Raw genomic sequence first — 16,332 nt, forward strand, 5'->3', positions numbered from 1 at the left:
CATCTCCTCACATGCTCTATTCAACATCTTGCACGTTGAATTCCACCTCGTTCTTGCTACATCCAGAGGAAATTTTCAAGCTTACCTTCCCTATGTCAGATGTAGGACCCCAATTCCTGATGCCTGAGTGGGGGTAAATCTCATGTATTGAACCCACCCCTTTATAGTTACCACGGAATTGTAAAACTAGCGAAGACTGTCTTGCACGCACAAGTCAATATAGTGGTACACACCACCGTACATGGAAGAGGATCCCATTGCATGCGAGATTTAGCTATTAGACCAGGCTCCATACAAGGGAGATGTTCACACTAGCATTGTCTAGCCTGATACTTACGATATTGCCAGAGATGTCAAACTCATTGACATCTCTCGTTATTTCGATGGCCATGTTTTGGGAATTATACGGGAATATTAACTTCTCAAACCTAAGAGCTTTGTGACGTAATTTCCATTCATCGTCAACCTAATGGTCATTGACAACATAGTAAGTGTAATTCATTGGGGTACTCTATAAATCAAAAGTTAAAAAGACTCTAATGTTACCTGGCGTCAGTAGATGCAGTACCTCTACCATTCTCTCTTTGTATAACGAATTGCAGTTTCTGGTGTTTGTCGTACGCGGAACGGGCTCGAACCAAGGTTGTAGAGCTATATGCTTGTAGTGGACGCAGTGTGGATCTTTGACGTCCGAAAAAGGTTGATCACGACAAGACAATAATAATGCAAGTTCCCGTTGATTCCTCACATTGTCGCACTTGAACGGGTTTCCGATACGCGGCATTATATTTGAAAAACTCCCTCTAGCCCTAGACATCTCTTCCTCATGTTGGCAAGGGTGCCTCCTCAAGTGGCCGTCCCATTTGACAAATCATCGAAAACTTTGCCGCCACATCTAGTGTAGATGGCCGTCTTGACACCATTGACATTGATCTTCAGCTGAATTGTCCTCCAGACACCGAACGTTCTTCTTCGTGAAGCCTGTGCTGCAATTGCTCCGGGGTTTTCTTCGAAGGTAGGGGTGTCGTCTGGGAAGCGTCTTGGTGGGACCAATTTTTGACGTTTGGCCCTACAATTTCTCCCAATTGTCATGTAGTAGTCTCCGTTGTCGTTGAATTGGTGTATATGGGAAGTACATGTTACGGAGCACATTAAACAAGTCCCATAGCCATTGGCGAAGTCTGGAATGGGTTAGGATGATTGGACATCGTTATTATTGTTGTTGTTGTTCTTGCGATATTCAGAATGCGACTTAATTGTTACAATGAGAAAAGAAATAAATGAAATTGAAAAACAATGTTAGAGAGCAAGAACATTCGTAAGTGATGTGCGACTGGAAATTGAGGAACGGTGAAAATTGAGAGGAGAAAGGGCTAATTTATAGAGGGCCAAATAAACATTGATTAAGTGTATTGCTTTTTTTGGCCCAACAACTAGCCATTGTAATATATGGGCCTCGGCCAGCTCATTTCTTTTAAGGCAAAGCCCTCAGCCCAGCTCATATTCCTTTTCTTCCTTCAACGGATTTATGTCTGCATGTGAAGCAGCGACAAAACAAACCACAAGAAGAGGAGGTCGTTCAGGAGAGGGAAAAAGGGGAAAAAGAGAAAATCTTCGCGCATTCACGATTCGGACACCTCGACAAGCCGATTCAAGTCTGATTTGTGTCGCCGGATAAGTATTCGAACCTATTATTTGTCAATCGGAAGAATCGTCGAAGTTGGGGCTTAAAATTTGAAGTTATGTCAATCTGTTTTGTTGCATCAAATTAGGGGTTATCAGGCTGCGTGTGTGTGCATGATAGTTTATGGTGTTGTGAAACTATAATATTTTACGAATCTTAATTTGAGCTTACGGTTTGTCCAAAACGAAAATTTCAAGTTGACCGTTTGTGCTGGATAGATTGCGAACAATAATTTCGAGGCTGAATTTGTTCGCGCCAAAATTTTCTCTACCGAACTCCGTTTTAAGGAAACTTACAATCCATAGAAAGTGCTTTTGACGAATTACAAAACTTGTAACTTGGCCGACCTAAAAACTAGTGGGCCATTGGACCGATTTGAGTCACTGACCAATGACTGAATTTAGCCCGAAAATTTTTTGATGGTTGGGACCATCTGGCATTACATGGGCCCCAACCATTGAATTGGCCCTTCATAAAAAAAATTGACGGGCCTAGGCCGATCCATTAGGGCCCATGGGCTTGACACATCCCGGTCCTCAAGAAAATTTGGTACTTTAGGTATGAACATCATCTCAACCATCATCCACTTCAACTTTTATGCAGGTCTAAGTAAATTCCAATATTAGCTTTTCTCTGAAATTGATGGTTTTGAGCTCGCATCAGCATGGCGCTCAAATGGCATCAAGCTCCGTCGACACGATGGTAAAGGAGACTGAAGGCACCGTTTGCATATGGGCACATATTTTGGAGAGACGGAGAGAGATTTTGATTGCTTTTTTGCGACTTTAACAGCTGTCTTGATTGGCATCTGCTTCGCTAGTTCAAGCTTAAAGAATGGCTTGCTTGAAGCACATGGCTTTCGCTTTCTGTCGTGAGCATGGAGAAAACAATGTCGAGGTTTCTAGTTGCTTCACATCTGTGTCATTGTGTCATAGTTTTCACTCTGATACCATTTGTTGAGAATGCGAAAATTCGATACCTTCATATGGAGAGATCGCCAAGAGGAAGTTCAAGTCCGAGCTGGTCAACATATTCAGTTGGACCCACCTTCACTCAAAAGCTTAGCTAATGAATTATGGGTCAATTATGATATATTAACTGCTCAACACCACATCAATTGTGGGACTTTTCTAACACAACTGACACGTGTAAGCGTTATTCACTGAACAAGCATCTCAACTGACACGTGTAAGCGTTGATAATGAGATTTCTTTGTTGAGATATTCACTAAAACAAGCATCGATCATGAGATTTCCTTGTTGAGATATTCACTAAACACCCGAACAGATTGAATGCCCACGCGCAGCAGAAGCCCGATACCTTCACATAGTGAGATCACCAAGAGGGAGTTCATGTCCAAGCCCGTCAACATATCCAGTTGGACCCACTTTCACTCAAAAGCTTAAGCTAATGAGTTATGGGCCAACTAAGATATATTAATTGCTCAACACCACATCAATTATCCAATGTGGGATTTCTCTAATGCAACTTATACGTGTATCTCAACAGTGGGTTGTGTCATGGTGGATCAAATGTTTTGAGGCAGAAGTCCAGGGAAGACCCAACAAGCTGTGACAGGAAACAAAGGATTGGAATGTTTTGATGTTCTTGCACAAGCCTTGTGCATCTTCAAGCCTTGAAATTAGTTTAGAGGAGATTTCCTCCGATCAAACGCATTGTTTGCTCCTGGTTCTTGCATTGAGGATCCAAGGCGCCCAATTCTGAACTCCAGATTTGCTGATTTAAGCCAAACACAAGGGCGAGGTTTCTATCTTCGACCCATCACTAGAGCTTTGTTTCTCAACCCATCTCTAGAGCGTTCTTCGTCACCGGAGTCTGTTCTTGGTCTAGTTACGCAACAAGAAGAATCGTCCTCGCGTATTAAGTATAAGCAAACAAAACACATGTTCCACCCAAACAAAATGCGAAACAAACACAAGTTCGACTTGGGTTTGGCGGGGTGCGCCAAGCAAGGGCAGTAGTGGCGGCCTCTCCCCCTAGAAAAATTAATTTAATATCACATGGCCCATGTATCAGATATTAAACTGATAAGAACAGATACTACACTTGATCTTAGCCAAAAGGCCGAGAAAGGTATGCTTTTCCTCTGTTGCCTGGCCTCCTGTTTTGTCCCCTGCTCTGGTCCGTGATGCGTTTCGCATTCCCCGTGTGGGACTCCTTTTCGCTGTTCCTTTTGCAAAAAAGAAGAAAGAACAATAGCAGACTTGGAAGACTCGTGAAAACGTCCAGCGGATTTGAGACGAGAGACGATTGAAACAGAACACGCCGGCGGTTCGGATATGGCAGCATGCTGATTTTGGTTCAGAGTTCGAATCCAACCCTCGCGAGAAAGCTTTTGCAGTCACTTGACTTAGAAACACAATCGACCTGTGTGTTGTCTGTTGGTGGTGATTGAAAACTAATCCATTTATGACGAGGCAGAGAACCAGCGAAAACTCGGAAACTAGAAATGCAAGGCTTTGTGTGAAGCAAGAATCCATGGTCCTATTACTCCTGCTCTTTCGTTGTTGCCCATGCGAGAGAGTCCAAGAGATGATAAAATATTCCTCTATATATATGAATAAGTAAGCCGGTTAAACTGAACCGGAGTTGTTCATTAATTTCTAATTAGGACAGCAGTTGTAAGATGCAATTGGTCCATATGTTCTGCATTTTGAAGCCAGAACTGGTCCATTGATAACATTGGTTTGAAGCTACTAGTCCAGTTTTCGAGCCCGAGAGCTACAAGGATTGCGAGCGCAGAATCGCGGTTCTTTAGTGAAAGTCGAAAGAACATATGGAGATAGCCAGATATTTCTATTCCTCTGAGCCCAACATTGCCAAGGTGTTGGCTACTTGTCAGCAAGGATAAACTCCATAAATAGGTTCTCTGGGCTTTCAAACTCTTACAATTCGACTTCACATATGCCTTGCTAGTCAAGAGGGTATATCATTTGGTCGAACGAGATCGCTTGAACAATGGTTAAGACTTGAGACTAATTCAACAGCAGGGCAGTGTACTTAAGGAACCGAATCCACAACCCAAAAACTTGGAATGAACTTACCGGCATGCTGGTATCTTAGGGTTGAATCATTTGCATAGCTAAGTTCAGCTAGTTCAATATGCCTCATTCAGAATTCAAACGGAAAGGATACGGTCACTACAACCTTTCCGAATCCACGCCGGTTCGCTTTGGACATTAGACATCAAAATATACCTTCCCTTCCCAAGAGATGGACGATAGTTTTGAGAGAATCTCTATGCTTGACATTACATTTTCAACGGCATCGGAAATGGCTACGGAATCATTTGAACTCAATTTTAGGAGGTTCAAAGGCATCGGAAATGGTTATGTCGGAAATGGCTATGGAATCATTTGAACTCAATTTTAGGAGCTCCCTCGCTCAAGGAAGCCCCTCCAAAAATAGGCGTATGCCACTAATTGCAACGAGCACACGGTATTCTTTAGTAAAAGGCGAAAGAATAGTTCGCTCTGTGCTCATCACATGGCTGCGTGATTCGTCCAATTCTACGACCTCGTCTTTTGTCGTTGGCCTTGTTGCCCATGTTCTTGCCTTGCATCCCATGTGGGACGTTCCGTAAGAAGAATTAGTGGAGGCTCTTTTAGGTTCATTAATTTGTTCTTTATAACTATTAAAGAATTGCAAACGTAACACTACTTATTTATATTAATGTATTTGTGAATAACAGATTTTTTTTTATTTTACTTTAAGTTTCAATTATGTGGGTGATAAATTGAACAAGTTTTATGATATAATAATCACGATTTTTCATGTGTTACTTGTAATTAATATATAATCTTCTAAAAAAATAGAAAAGGGGCATGACTAATACCGGCCCAGTCCCGCCCATCCAAATGGGAGGCATTTTTCATGGAGAAAGTTTTGCCTCATTCACAAAGAGGTACCACAGGATACGGATTTTTCGAGTCCCATGCCCACACCTAAAGTTTATGATTAGAGAACATGCGAGTGATTTGATGAGATCTTACGATCAAGGATTATATTTAAGACATTGTTTCGGTCGCAAATTATTTATACATGCCTTTGCTACTCTCTATGGAGTGGCTAAGCTGATGACTATACATTGAAGGTTGGCTTATGACCCACATGGGAAAAGGCCTGCGCCTAGGCGTGTCTTAAGAAAAGAAAAGCAAGTAAAGTCTAAATTGCGTGAAGATAGATAATAAATGTTCATGAAAATAACATTAGTAGTGTTATAACTTTTATACAACGCTCATTTTGATGTCATAACTTTTCAAGCGATCATTCAACTGTCATAACTTTTAAAAACGTTAGGTAAAATCATCGATTGCTCTTGCTTGAAAATCCTACATGACGTTAATATAATATATCATCGTGCAACATGACTCACCAGAGAGATGATGATAGTGGAAATGTTTTAAAACGACGTCATTTAAGCTCTTTTTTGCCCGCGATTAGAGAATTTGAGACTAAATTATGTTGCAATCAAAAACCTAGCCCCTCATATTAATTGTAAAACAAAATCAACGGTTCACTTTGGACATTACACCGGCTGCCCTCCTCCTTCGGCCGACACCATCATCAGCATTTGAACTCTCTCTCTCTCTCTCTCTCTCTCTAAGTCCTCGGCACCCATCATTCCTCCCTCCACAACCAGTGTCGATGTCGAACCTTGCAATGAAGCTCATTTTCAATTTCATGAACACGTTGGCTGCCGCGGGATGAGACTAGGAATATGGGGCTAGGATTTTTTGGGAAGAAAATTAAACATAATTTTTCATTTTGGGGAAAGATTTTGGGTTTAGGGTTTGGTTTATGGAGCAAGTTGAACTTAATTTCTCAATTTCGAGCAAATTTATGTTGCCAAACGATGTCATGTGATCTGTTAAGATACATGTGTAAGTTGTGTTAGATAAGTCCCATGTCGGGGAATTGGTGTGGTGTGGAGCAGTTAAAATATCATAGTTGGTTCATTACTTATTGGTTTAAACTTTTGAGTGAAGTGGGTTCAACTCGATATGTTGATGGGCTTGGACTCAGGCTTCTTCTTGGCGATCTCCCCAAGTAAAGGTATCGGACTTCTGCTACGCACTCCCTAACAAATGGTTTTGGAGTCAATGGTAGACTGATGGGCCTGCACTCTGTTTTCGGTGTTTAGTGAATATGTCAAGGAAAGAATCTGATGACCAATGCGGTTTCCGGACGGTGGGCGTAGTGGCGTCGTAGCACGAGCTCGATGACAGCTTTCATGATTCGGTCCGATCCAAAGAAAGAGATTAAAGATGAAGGTGGGATAATAGCCGAATCAAGGGGAGCCAGACCTAACTTGTATTAGAGAAACCTCACATTAGAAAATTAGTGTGGTTTAAAGCAGTTAATATATATCTTATATATTAAATTTGATGTTGACTGGGGCTTGGACTTGGGCTAAAGGTATCGGATTTCTGCTGTACACTCCCAACCTGATCTATGTCTAGATTGTTGACATCTCCAGCAAGTCACGAACCACACAAATGGCCAATGTCACTTGAAAATGATTGATTATAGAAATTGTTCCACTTAAATGATCGCTTAAAAGGCTATAATATCAAAGTGAGCTTCTTACGAAAGTTATCTAATTTTATTGTCCATTTCTCCGTTTTTGAACAGTGTTAAGGGCATTTCTCATCTTAGGAGGGCGACCAAATTTCCCAGTGGTCCGAGATGGTAAATGGGTTGAACTAGCCTATCTATCGGAGCCCATCTTAAAGCAAAGTCCGAATTTGTTCCTCAATTGCTTGTATACAAAAGCCCAAATCTGACTCACATCTCATGTAGTGCTTGGGCAAATACGATGTCAAACTCATTTTTCGATATCGCTATTTCATGTGAGCCCGAGTTATTGGGTCCAATATGGACGAAGACCAAAATCTGCACGATTTTACGATGCTATCTAGTCTAAACAATTTTATCATCCCAAACCGCGATTGCTTAAAGCAATTTTAGAAACCATTGAGACCATTCAACCCTTTCGGAACCTTACAAAATAAAATCGTAGTTTTAATAAGGGGCATCCAAAAACCAATTTAGGATCTTCGGGAAATTTTCGTAGGGTTGGGTTAGTTTGTTTTTGTGGTGGGCGGGTTTGAAAAGGAGCCGTGAATTTGTGGGACATTCACCATTATAAAAAGACTCCGATGCTCAGTGTATAATAGAACAGAACCACTTTAGCACAAATAAACCCGAGAAACACTGACAGATCACCGGCGTCTTTTGGATTCTTCGCTTCAGCGATGATGTTTGCTCGGCTTCTACAGGTACAACCCAATAGTTTTTCACCGAGAAAGAGAAACAGAGAGTCAGAGACCACACACACGAAAGCATTGCGGTCTAGTTATGCAGACACAAAGCAAAGTATCAACAAAACAAAGTGCAAAATAAACAGAAGTGATTATGATAGAGGCTAATACAATACTCGAGAAGCAAATTTATCTAGACTGGTCTTGGGTGGGGTGCGCCAGGCAAGGGCTGTAGTGCAACGCCCGAGCGACGCTCAAGAGGCCCAATAGCAAGCTACTGTGGCGGCCTCTTCCCCTTTAAAAATTAATTTAATATCATGTGAACCGATGGCCCACGTATCAGATATTAAACTGATAAGAACAGATACTACACTTGATCTTAGCCAAAAGGCCGAGAAAGGTATGCTTTGCACTGTTGCCTCGCCTACTCTTTTGTCCCCTGCTCTGGTCTGTGATTCTTTTCGAATTCCCTATGTGGGACTCTTTTCCATAGCTTCTCTTCGCAAAAAAGAAGAACCAGAGCGGACTTAGAAGACTCGTGAAAACCTCCAGTGGAGTTGAGATAAGAGAGGATTGAAACAGAACATGTCGGTTCGGAGATGGCAGCATACTGATTTTGGTACAGAGTTCGAATCCAATCCCTATAAGAAAGATTTTGGAGTCACTCGGCTTAGAAAAGAAATCGATCTGTGCGTTGTCTGTTGGTGGGCGATGGAACACCAGTCCATTTACTTACGATGAGGCAGAGAACAGAGGGAAAACTCGGAAACTAGTAACGCAAGGGCTTGGTCTGAAGCAAGAATCCATGGTCCTATTACTCCTCCTCTTTCGTTGTTAGATTAATTATGCAAGAGAGCCCAAGGGAAGATAAAATACCACTCTATATATGAATAAGTAAGCCGATTAAACTGAACTGGAGTTGGTTCATTTAATGGCTCCATATGTTATGCATTTTGAAGCTTGAACTGATCCAGTGATAATGTTGGTTTGAAGCAAAATACTCCAGGTTTTGAGCCTGAGAGTTACAAGGATTGCAAGGGCACGGTCTCGGTTCTTTACTGAACATATGGAGATAGTCACATTATATTTCTCTTCCCCCGAGCCCCGACATTGCTACAGGTGTTTGCTACTCTTCTGCAAGGGAAAACTCCATGAACTGAATCCATAAAACACTGGTATCTCAGGGCGGAGACAGATTGACATCATGAATCGGAAACACTCAAAAATCTTTTTTACACAATTTTAGGAGCTCCCTCAGTTGAGGAATCCCCTCCAAAAATAGGCGTATGCCACTGATAGTGACGAGCACACGGTATTCTTTAGTAAAAGGCGAAAGAATAGTTCGCTCTGTGCTCATCACATGGCTGCGTGATTTCCTCAAATCTACGATCTCGTCTTTTGTGACTGGCCTTGCTGCTCCTGTTCTTGCCTTTCATCCTATGTGGGACGTTCCATGAGATGAGTAGGGGAGGCCCATGTTCTTGCCTCTCATCCTTTTTGTGTTTTTTTTTTTATTTCTATTCAAGAATTGCAAACATAACACTACTCATTATATTAATGTGTTTGTATTATTCACTGAATAACATATGTTTTCTTTATTTTACGTGAATTTTAAATTAAATGAGTGATAAGTTATATGATATAATAATAGCCAGCTCGTAATTAATGTATAATTTTCTAAAAATATACAAAAGGGGTGGGACTAATACTGCCTTGTCCTACCCCGCCAGATGCCTAGTGAGGTATTTCTCATAAAAAAAAAAATTTCGCGTTCAACATGGCACCTCAGGACAAGGATTTTTCGAGTCCCGTGACCATCCCTAAAGTTCATGATCTTAGATCATGTGAGTGATTTGATGAGATCTTACTATCAAGGATTGTATGTCAAGACATATTTGTCGTCATATTATTTCTACACGCCTTTGCTACTCTCCATGGAGGGCAAAGCAGATGTCTATACACTGAAGGTTGGCTTATGGCTCTCGAGGGAAGAAGGCACCCAAGCGTATTTTAAGAAAGGAAAAGAAAATAAAGTTTTGAAACATGTGAATAGAGATAATAAATATTTGGGAAAATGATATTAATAGTATCATAACTTTTGTACCGCGCTCACTTTGATATTATAACTTCATAACTTTTCAAGCGGTCACTTAAGTGTTACAACTTTTAGGGATGAGTGCACTAGAAGTTTTAAAACTTATTATTGCCATTAGGTTCTAAAACTTTCAAAAAGTGTAATTAAATCTTAGGGTTAATACCACGAAAAACCTAAGTCCTTAATACTTACATGCAGTTATTCAAACTATTTTTTGACCATAAAATCCCCAACCAGTACATGTGTGACATGAGTTATCTCGAATTATTTTGACCACCAAAACCCCAAACTGTATGACAATTTTATTCCGAACTAATATTTTAATATTATTATTTTTTATTTTTCGAATTTTTTTAGTTTTTCTTTCTTTTCTTTTTCCTTTCCTTTTTTTCCTTTATCTTCAACCTCCGGGCGGCCGCGGCCCGGCGACTCACTGGAGGTGGGCGGCGAGGCCGACCTCGCCGACAATTGGCAAGGTCGGCCTTGCCCCACCCCCGGAGAGGGGTCGTCCTCGCCGTCGCAGGCAAGGTTCGACTCACCGCCCGGGCGAGGCTAACCTCGCTAGTTGCGGCGCGGCCAAGCTCGGCCGGCCGATGGCGAGGACAACCTCGCGCAACCGGCAAGGTCGAACCTCGCGAGGGGTGGGCAAGGTCGACCTCGCCTGGCTTGTCGACGAGGTCGACTCCTCGCCGTCACGCCGGCGGGGCCGACCTCGCGACCGTGAGGTTAACAATAAAGGAAAAAAAAAGGAAAGGAAAAGAAAAGATAAGAAAAACTAAAAAATTCCAAAATAAAAATAATATTAAAATATTAGTTCCTGGTAGAAATTGTCACAAAATTTGCTGGGTTTTTTGGTGGTCAAAAAATAATTGTAAATTTGTCACAGATGTACCGCTTTGAGGTTTTTTATAGTCAAAAAATAGTTTAGGGTAAATCGTCACAAGTGTACTAGATTTAGGATTTTTATGGTCAAAAAATAGTTTGGGATAAATATGTCACAAATGTACTGGGTTTAGGGTTTTTCGGGTATTAACCCTAAATCTTAAATCATCTCGGTCCTTCCTAGCGATAGTGATGCGGCCGCAAGGCTGCAAGCCCTTGCCTGCGTCTTCCTCAATTTTTTTTTCTTCTTTTGTATTCTTTAAAAGTTTGCTTATATTTTAATATTAACTTAAATAAAATTTGTATTAAAAAATTAGATGTGGACAAAAACGACGTCATTTTAGTCACGTCAGTGCCACATATGATAGAGAAATTTATTAAAAAAAAGCCACGTCAGCATTTTCTCTTAGCCAAATTTGACGGAGTTAACATAAAGACTTAATTGCACCAATTTGACAAGTTTTGCACTTTTTTAAAGTTTTATGATGATTTTGACCAAAAAAAAAGTTTTATGATTCAATTGTACTTTTGTGACTAGTTTTAAGACTTCTAATATACTTATCCCGAACTTTTAAAAACATCCACCAAGTTACATCAGTGATTGCCCTTACTTGAAAGTCCTATATGACATTAATTTAATTGTCGAACCTTCTAATAAAGGTTATGTTCAGTTCATCAGGGCGTTGGCTGCCTTGAGATGAGATGGAGCGCCTCTCTACTCATTAATCCGTTCTCATTGAAATTGGAATTTGGGTCTAGGATATTTTGGGAAGAAAATTAAACATAGCTTCTCAATTTGGGGAAAAATTTTGGGTTTAGGGTTTGTTTATGGAGCGAGTTAAACCTAATTCCTCAATTTCAGGCAAATTTATGTAGCTCAACAATGTCATTTGACCTATATCTTGAGTGCTAACATATTCGGTGACTTACGTTAGATTTATTCTAAAATAATGTCACATGTGATTTTCCGACTACACAAGTAACTGATGTCACTTGAAAACGATTGATTTTTACAAATTGTTGCACTTAAATGATCTCTTGAAAAATTATAACATCAAGTTATTACCGGTCGAAAGTTGTAACACTATTATCATCCATTTTTCCTTTCTTTGAATAGTGTTATGGACCAATATCATCCCAGAAATAGCAATCAAATTTCCCAATGGTCCAAGATGGTAAATGGGTTGAACTAGTCTATCTATCAGAGCCCATCTTAAAGCAAAGTCCGAATTCATTAATCTCTCGTATACAAATGTCCCAAATTTGCCTTCATCTCATGTACCGCTTGGGAAAATATGACGCCGAACTCATTTTTCAAAATCGTAATTTCATGTGAGCCCAATTATTTGGTCCATTTTTTCTATCTTTGGGACTAATTTTATCAACAGACAAAGATCAAAATCCGCATGATCTTACGATTCTATCCAGTCTTACCACTTTTACCATCTTAAACCGCTACTGGTTAAAGCAATATTACAAACCATCGAGACCACTCGACCGATTTCAAATCCTTTCGAAAAAAATCGTAGTTTTAGTAAGGAAGAAATTCCAAAAACCAATGTAGGATCCAAGGGAAATTTCCGTCTGGTGGGGTTTAGGGTGTTTTTGTCGTGGGTGGGTTTGAAAAGGAGCCGTGAATTTGGGGGACATTCACCATCATAAAAGGACTCCTAAGCTCATTGTGTAATAGAAGAGAACCAACCACCTAGCACAAATAAACCCGAGAAACACAGACAGATGACTTGTTTTTTAGACTCTTGCTTCAGCAATAATGATTGCTTTGCTCCTACAGCTACAACCCAACAGAGAGAGAGAGAGACAGACAGACCACACCTGAAAGCTTTGTGGTGTAGTTATGCGGCACAAAAGCAACGTCTCGCTTATTAAGTAGCGAACAAAATACATGCATCAACAAAACAAAGTGCAAAATAAACAAAGGTGATTATGCCAGCTGGCTCATACAATACTAGAGAAGCCAATTTGCTTTGACTGGGATTGGGTGGGGCGCGCCAGGCAAGGGCTGCAGTGCAACGCCCAAGCGACGCTCGAGAGGCCCAGTAGCAAGCTACTGTGGCGGCCTCTCCCTAAAAAATTCATTTATCATATGGACCGGGATGGCCACGTATCAGATATTAAACTGATAAGAACAGATACTACACTTGATCTTAGCCAAAAGGCCGAGAAAGGTATGCTTTCCTATGTCGCCTCGCCTCCACTCTTGTCCCCTGCTCTGGTCCGTGTTTCTTTTCGAATTCCCCATGTGGGACTCCTTTTCATGGCTTCTTTTCGCAAAAAATGAAGAAGAACCATAGCTGACTTGGAAGACTCACGAGATCCTCCAGCAGAGTTGAGATACGAGAGGATCGAAACAGAATTCGTTGGCGGTTCGGAGAAGAGGCTGCAGAGGAGCCTCAAGGTCGTTGAGAACTTGGGGTGTGCAACCGGACCGGGTTTACCCGGGAACCGAACCGGCCCACCTTGAAAACAGGTCCGAGAACCGGTTCCTGTTTGAACCGGTCGGGAACCGATCTATATTTTTGGAACCGGTTGAAATCGGTCCGATTCCTAGTCTAAGTGAAAATCCACCCGGACCGATTTTTAGAATCGGTTTTAAGTTACGAAAAAAAGTAGAAACCCTAACATTAGACTCACTTCTCGCCTCTCACTTCTCGCCTCGAGTCTTGACTCTCTTCCGCCTTACGAGCGATTCTCCTTCCTTCTTGCCCTTCTCGCCGCTTCGCAAGAGCTCGTCGTCGCGGCTTGGCTCGTCGCCGCGGCTTGGCTTGTCTCCGCGGCTGCTCTGCCGCTGCCGCTCAGCCGGCCGTCACGCCTGTCGCCGCGGCCGCTCATTGCCGCAACCCAACTCATCGTCGCGCTGATCGCTGTCTCGCCCCCGCAACCCGTCTCGTTGCCTCTAGTCGCCGCGGCTCGCAAGAACGCAACCCTCTCGTCGCCTCTCGCCTTGTTGTGGCCGACTCCGATGCAACTATCGAGACAAAGGTGAGTCCGCAATTGAATTTTTTTTTGGTACTTTTTGTTAGGTGACGAGGTTTTTGTTGTAAAATTTTTCGGATGGAGGGGGAAAAGGGACTAGGGGTTCAAACAATTTTTTGATAATTCTCTTTGTAAAGTTTTTCGGTTTGATTGTGCTGCATTTGAGAGGAAAGAAGGGAATGCTCCTTGTGAGTAGTACAATTCTTGCGATTTTCGAGTTCTTGTTCATGTGTTTTGGTGCTGTGTTTTTGTGGTGATTGTTGTTTGCTTGTGGGGGGTTGTGTTCGGGATGGTGGGCGACTGTATTCTCTTGACTTTTGGGCCATCGTTCAAGCTGTGTGTTCGTTTGGTGGGGGTAAGCTCTAGGGTATCCATGGAGGTTTGGTTGGTCTGATTGTGCTGCATTTGAGAGAAAAGAGAAAACAAGCTGCGTTTGGTGGGAGCATGCCAATTGCTGGATAGTGCTTGTGGATTGTTTATTTTGCTTCAAATTTCTGAAACCAGAAAAAGGAAAAAAAAAACAGGTTATCGGGTAGATCCCTGAAACCGGACCGGAAAACAGGGTAGGTTCCAAAATAGGGTTTAGGAAAACAGGGTAGGTTCAGGGTTCCAAAATTGAGAACCAGGTTATAACAGGTAGGTTCCAAGTTCTAGTGCGGACCTCTACCCATCCTGGAACCGATCACCCCTATTGAGAACTACATGAATGACGCCATCGACACGAGGAAGGAGATGCCGTCCGATGATCTCCTGTCGAGGTTCCTGAAGAAGCGCGACATGGACGGGAACCTGTTCCCCATATCCGTCCTCCAGCGCATTGCGCTCAACTTCGTCCTTGCCGGGTGCGACACGTCCTTAGTCGCCCTCAGCTGGTTCTTCTGGCTGGTGATGAACAACCCCAACGCGGAGGAGAAGATCATCCGGGAGATCACGACGGTGCTCCGGGAGACACGCGGTGACGACCCGGCGAAGTGGGTGGATGACCCGCTGGTCTTCGATGAGGCAGACGGGTAGATGATGAATTCATGGAATAGACTTATATAATACAAAATAAAAAATGAGACCCAACACAGGCAATGACAAAAAAAAAAGAATAACCGAAGCGTACGAAGAATTATATATTCAATGGCACATAATGAATGTGATAGACATTTTATTATATGTTCAATACATTCGATTTACTCATCGAAGAAGTCATTCACAGTCTGTCACGTCATTTCATATATTTTTTTAGAAAATTGATTTGATGTATTTAGAAATAAGACAAATACATTTTAACTGACAAAAAAAAAAGACTCTTGCATTTTCTATTTATGCCATCGGTGACATCATTTATGTAATATGAGTCTATCTTCATGGTAAAACTATCATCTCAAATTGAGATTAGGCCCACTTCTCATGTCTAGAGATATTACACCCACTAGAACACGAGTCTTATGTATAATTTCTCAGTTGTGATTAGTTTAGTTCTTCGAATCTATCTTGTAGAACAATTTCTATAAATTTTTTTTCCTTGCATATTGATATATTTGAAAGCCGCACTGGCTGAGACTCTGAGACTTTATTTTTCTGTGCCCGAAGATTTCAAGTACGTGGTTACTGACGACGTCTTGCCAGATGGCACATTCGTGTCCGCCGGATCGATAGTGACGTAATGTGCCTGCCGGATCGATAGTGACGTACTTGATATATTTTGTCGGGAGGATGAAGACGATATGGGGCGAAGATTGCTTGGAGTTCAAGCCGGAGAGGTAGCTGTCGTCAGAGGGCGATCGGTTTGAGCCGCCCAAGGACGGCTACAAGTTCGTGGCATTCAACGCGGGGCCCAGGACTTGCCTCGGGAAGGACCTAGGTTACCTACAGATGAAGTCGGTGGCATCATCGGCGGCGCTCCTCCGCTACGTGCTGTCGCCGGTCCCCGGCCACCGGGTGGAGCAGAAGATGTCGCTCACCATGTTCATGAAGAATGGGCTTCGCGTCTACTTGAGTCCGCAAGCCCTCGTAGGCCCGGCCCAGAAGCTCGCCGCCTCGGCATAGAGCCTCGGAGGCGTGGATGAACTCACGACTTCGCCACGGTGGTGGCTTGAACTTGTAAAGGCGTAATAAGGTCGTTCAATCTGATTTTGCGGTATAGGGTTATTACATGTCCACATGGCGATTCATGCACACACACCCAGGAAAATTTGTTATCGGTTCTGTAATTGTTATTCGTCGTCGTTTCATGTTCGTGGAGTGCTTAAATTTCATTCAAGAGTATACTTGTAATATAAAAAGATTGTCATTGTGATGATTTTGCCTTCTATGTCGTGTGTTCCGTATATTTAGATGTACTTTTTGAGTATAAATACATCATATAAGTATTTCGACAACTAACTAATAGAGTTTAAAAGTAT

General features: G+C 42.0%; 4 non-coding genes and 2 pseudogenes across 4 annotated transcripts; 1 reads left to right on the plus strand and 5 right to left on the minus strand.

Annotated features, from left to right (window-relative positions):
• Positions 1-3,629: 3,629 nt before the first annotated feature.
• Positions 3,630-3,782, minus strand: LOC115670579 (U2 spliceosomal RNA; annotated as a pseudogene).
• Positions 3,783-5,084: 1,302 nt separating this feature from the next.
• Positions 5,085-5,197, minus strand: LOC115670569 (U5 spliceosomal RNA). The gene has a single exon (XR_004004514.1). It is a non-coding gene; the product is annotated as a U5 spliceosomal RNA (small nuclear RNA).
• A 2,979-nt stretch (positions 5,198-8,176) lies between these two features.
• Positions 8,177-8,372, minus strand: LOC115670563 (U2 spliceosomal RNA). The gene has a single exon (XR_004004510.1). It is a non-coding gene; the product is annotated as a U2 spliceosomal RNA (small nuclear RNA).
• On the plus strand, positions 8,296-16,164 carry LOC115670230 (cytochrome P450 86A1-like; annotated as a pseudogene).
• LOC115670568 (U5 spliceosomal RNA) lies at positions 9,218-9,334 on the minus strand. The gene has a single exon (XR_004004513.1). It is a non-coding gene; the product is annotated as a U5 spliceosomal RNA (small nuclear RNA).
• On the minus strand, positions 12,945-13,135 carry LOC130140560 (U2 spliceosomal RNA). The gene has a single exon (XR_008818535.1). It is a non-coding gene; the product is annotated as a U2 spliceosomal RNA (small nuclear RNA).
• Positions 16,165-16,332: the final 168 nt, after the last annotated feature.

The sequence above is a fragment of the Syzygium oleosum genome, unplaced genomic scaffold, assembly GCF_021117445.2.
Source record: "Syzygium oleosum isolate NSW1041296 unplaced genomic scaffold, Sole_v2.1 Sole_v2.19, whole genome shotgun sequence".
NCBI classification, from domain to species: Eukaryota; Viridiplantae; Streptophyta; class Magnoliopsida; order Myrtales; family Myrtaceae; genus Syzygium; species Syzygium oleosum.